General features: G+C 49.2%; 1 long non-coding RNA gene across 1 annotated transcript; it reads right to left on the bottom strand.

Annotated features, from left to right (window-relative positions):
• Nucleotides 1–465: 465 nt before the first annotated feature.
• On the bottom strand, nt 466–4,569 carry LOC147649793 (uncharacterized). The gene is made up of 2 exons (XR_015278010.1): nt 4,307–4,569; nt 466–2,100 (listed from the first exon to the last, which is right to left on the bottom strand). It is a non-coding gene; the product is annotated as an uncharacterized LOC147649793 (long non-coding RNA).
• Nucleotides 4,570–4,769: the final 200 nt, after the last annotated feature.

Here is a 4,769-nt window from a genome sequence, read left to right on the forward strand (position 1 = left end):
CAGCCCATGGTGAGCACATTCACAGAGCCTGCAGAGATATGTTTCTCCTCTTGGGCTGCAGAGCCCCAGAACTGCCTGAAACCAAATTAATAGCTTAATGTCAGGGAGAGAAACACATCCCAAACCCAGAGCACCTCATAAACAGCCCCACTGCAGGATCTGCCCATGCCCTTTGGCCCAGTGGGACCTGAGCCCCATGTTCACGAAGGAGCCCTTTGCACCTCTGAAATGCTGTGAGCTTGTGAAACCAAGTTCCAGCAGTCCCAAACTCCTTGGTGCCCCAGAAACTGAGTGAGCAGAGGGGCTGGGAGAGCTCCCAAGCACGTCTCAGTGGGCAGAAGGAGGACTATCTAATCAGATGTGGATGGAGAACAAATAAAAAACAGCTGCTTCTCACCACATCTTCTCCCAACTGAAAAAGAAAAAAATTGCAAACACATACAAGAACAAGGGAAGAGGCACTGATGAGCTGTTATCTGAATTTATTGCCATCATCTGACCCACAGTGGGGTCTACATTTTTTTCTTCCTTTAATTTATAACCCAGTTTCTCATCATGTCATGACATCACCCGGGGAGTTGGGTTTCATAAACACACACACACACATCTCACTGGAAACAGGATGAACCCCTGGGCCATCCTGGGCTCTATGCAGGATCACCCCAGCAGCACCCCCCAGGCACCCTCTCTTCCAAAAAGACTCTTGGTGTGGCCATGACAGAGCCATCCACTTTTCAAGCTCTGAAGGCAGCTTGGGGGGATTTTTGTACCGCTCCAGTCTAAGGCAGCATTCACCCTGCTGTCCTCTTGCTCCACCCTCACAGCACTTTCCTTCCAAGGGTGCCAGATAGCTCTGCACTCCAGAATGATCTATGCTGTTTTCCTTTGGCAGTACAATATATCAAATCCTTCAGAGACTGGGTGGAACCAGAGCTGCCTCCTCCATCGCTCAATCCAGGCTCAGGCTGGAGAAGCCAGTGGTCAGCACGTCCTGACCCCAAAGCATTCCCTGGTCCAGCGTTGGTCCAAGAGCAGCACTGCCCACGTGGACAGCCCTGGAGGGAGCTCTTGGCTTTCCTAAACCTAACACTGGAATGAGAGAGCTGCCATTCATTTGTCCAAATTCTCTGGTATTTGCCTGCCTGCATCTTCCCTTGGTGAGAAATCAGGAGCTGCTGCTCTTCACAGTGATCTCAGCTGAAGGGTCAGGGCCAGGTGAGCATGGGGTTTAACTTCCCTCTGCTTTCAGAGGTGGCAAGACAAGCTGCAGCTCAGGGAGGGCACGTGCAGAACACTGTCAGCACAGACAGTTTAGCTCCAAACTCCTTTTTAAACCAGTTCAGCCAGTGTGAGGCTGGATAGAAACCAGCCCTGAGACTGGCAGCAATAGTGCACCTACTGAACTCTGTGGATTCAGTAGGAATGATTCAGGCTGCTTTCCCAACAGCTTGATTAGCTTGATTACCTGTAAGAGCAAATCAATGGAGTGCGAAATGGAGCAAAAATGGACTCCCCTATGATGTGTGGGCAGGAAGAGAAACACAGCCTCTCCCAATTCACCTTTCTTTCAGCACAGACACAACTGGGCAGGGCTTGTCCTGGGGCTGGACACCAGCAGGGCCAGCTGGTGGCCCCACACAGCATCTGGTTGTTCCATCCTTTCCATCCTTCCTGTTCCATCACCCAACCTAAAATCCAGCTACCCAACTGCTCAGCTCCAGACTGATGTTCTCATGAACGCCAAGCTCTCTGCAGCAGATTTAACCCAGGAGCTCTGGGATAATCTCCTGGAAGAGCAGGAGCAGCTTCCTCCAGCCCATTTGCTGGTTGGGATAATTCTCTTTCTTTGACTGATGATCAAGAAGCTATTATGTCCTGAGAGGGCAGTGATTTGTTCTATAATGCTCATGGCACTGCTTCAGTGCTTGGCAATTCTGTCTTGTTATCACTGGTGGAGAATTTTACAGGCCACTGACAGACCTTCAAACGCAGCCATTGCTGTGTGGAAAATCCAATTTGCTTTGGAAGTCTCCTGACACAAGGCCTTGTCTTCATGGTCCCTTGGCAAACCATTTTCAGCACATGCATTAGTTCATGACCCTGTGATTTAACGGACATCATTAAATTTTAGCAGAAGAATCCATCACTTTGAAGGAACCCCTAACAAGTGTGTGACCTAAAAGTGAGACCTAATATCCTGGCATCTTCACACAAAGGGCTCCTTTTCTCTTAACATTTGGCTTATCTCCACGCCACTCCCAGGTCAAGTTCAGCAGTGAGCCCTGGTCCTCAATGCACCATTGAGCTGCTCCAGGAAAAGCAAATCTCATCAAAGCAAAAAATGTAAATGTGCATTTCTTCGCAGCATCCCCCACTGCCAAACAGATAACAAGTTTATGTAGGCACAGAAAAAAAAAATCCCTATTTGAATAGTAATTGTTTGCTTATAAATTAACCCACAGAACTGTGCCACATGCCGTAAAACAATTTTACATTACATGGGCTTAAACGGTGGGGTTGGGATAATAAACTCTATGTTGAGTCACCAAATTCCTCGCATTCTTTGACTTCCCATTATGTCTCAAATGTCAGATATTTCACTGGGGTAACAAGCAGTAGCAAGGGCTGGGGGTTTGCGTGGGTTTTAATTGTAAAAGCAACATTCTCATAGGGAAGGACAGACAAGGTTCACAACCCCACTCTGCGGCTGGGGCAGACTGGAGGAGCTTCAAAGACTCCTTGTCTCCCCACTGGGTTGTTTTGGGGTTTAAGGCCCCTCCAGTCTGGCTGAGGGTCTCAAAGCTGTACAGCACCCCCAGCCCTAGGCCATGGAGCCTCTGCAGGCTGCTGCCTTCTCAGGAGAAATGTGTGTGAGAGTGGGGCTGAGCAGGGCTGCAGCCTGGGGAGGCTCCAGCCTTTGGGCAAACCATCAGCTTGCTGCAACAGCCTGACAGCTACTCTCCCTTCCAATCATATTGTCAAGGGCTGAGTAAGGCTTTATCACTTTGAGACTGTTCAGCCAAATCTAGGCTTTATTTACTATACAACTTCAATGTTTAAAGATTTTAAGGTCTTGTGGGTTCTCCTCTTCCTTTGTGTTCTGGTGCAGAGGAAACCAGACCTTACTTAGACAGCACTTATGCTTCATGAGCTTTTGGTTGGTCCTGTCTCCAAAGAGTATCAGCAAAGGTGGCAGTGTGTCTTGGCTCCTTTCTCCATGGAGCCAAGACAAACCTGTAGGCAATTTGGACACAACCTTTCCCCAAAAATGCTCCAACTTTGTCCATGTCTTTAAGCATGGATGCTTTGTAGAGGCAGCTGGAGCTCAGGAAAAAAACAGGAGCCCAGAAATACCCTGTGATGTACCCAAAACATGTGCATGTGCCTGAATTAAGAGAAGAATTGCCCAGGGGCAATAAAAAGAGCTTAATTTCCCTTCCTTCAGTTTGGAACACAGGTTTGGCTGGTGTTTGATGCGAGGGTGAAACAAATAAATATTGGGAGGGTCAGGATACCACAATTCACTTTTACTCTTCCTCTTCTGTTATGCAAACAGGGTTGGGAGAGAGGGAGGGAGGTCCTGCTGGCAGGAGCATCCTGAGCTAAGCAAGCCCTGTGCCCCACTCTGATTTCAACAAGCTCAGAAAAAACACAAAAGAAGCACATGGATTTATCATCTATGGTCTCTTCCCAACTATAACCAACAGAAAACATCTGTAGGGGGAAGGAATCCCTCATTTAGTATCTGAAATGTCAGAGAAACCCAAGAGAAAAGGAACCAAATGTAGCAATTACCCAGAGCTCCTCTAGCCCCCTGCAATAATCAAATATAGCTAATTTGCACTGACTCCTTTTTGTGCTGACTCCAGGCATGGAAGAAAAAGATCACAAAGGAAAATTACCCCCAGTCCTCCAGTCTTTCTGAAAAATTGGGAGCTGAGGCTAACTAACCCATAGGAGGAAAACACACAGCCAGAAGGGCAGGAGCTTTAAAAACTTAATCCCTTCAGACAAATGTGAAATCCTTGTGTTTCAGCTCGAGCATGAATCAGAAATGATTCTCAGCAATCCCTGATTTAATAACAACGAGGGCTGGGTGCAGTGCATGCAGCTTTCCCCCCTCCCTCTACCTGCTGAATCCATCTCCAGCTTTTGAGGCTGATTTGGGGCTGGCCACGGCACCATTAACTCAGACCTCAACAGCCTGCTCCCATCATCGACAGGGAGCCACGGGGTCAACTGGAAACCAGAGAAAATCTGTTTAGTCATTTCTGAAGGCAGAGCAAACCCTGATGATATCACTTACCCCTGCAGACACTCAGTCGGCAGTTTGCTGCCAGAGCACCTGGTCCTGCTGCCTCAAAGCTCTGCGAGGGAGCCCCTTGTACTTTATTAACCAAACTCACAGGTTTCCTCCTAGAAAGTGCAGTGAAAGTGATGTGCAGGGCAAGCAGGACCGCCTGCCACTGAGCTCAGCCCTCCTTCATCCTCATGGGGTGTTCAGGGAGATGCTCCCACCCACCCCAAGCAGAATCCCCCCACCCATCGGGGTTTTTGTGGTGGAGGAACAGCCTTGTCCTCCAGCTGCCTCTCATCAAGGCTGGAGAGCTGCCCCCAGCTCCCTGACCATGGCTGGCCACTCCTTCTCCGGGCAGCTGGAGCAATGACCACGCACAGCAGCTGGGTGTGGAGAGAGGACACGGCCCCCAGGAGCCCTGGGGAGCTCTGGATGGCAGCCAGCAGGTCGAGGAGTCAGGAAACCCCACTCT

This window comes from Cyanistes caeruleus, chromosome 19 (assembly GCF_971803275.1).
Source record: "Cyanistes caeruleus chromosome 19, bCyaCae1.hap1.1, whole genome shotgun sequence".
Lineage (NCBI taxonomy): Eukaryota > Metazoa > Chordata > Aves > Passeriformes > Paridae > Cyanistes > Cyanistes caeruleus.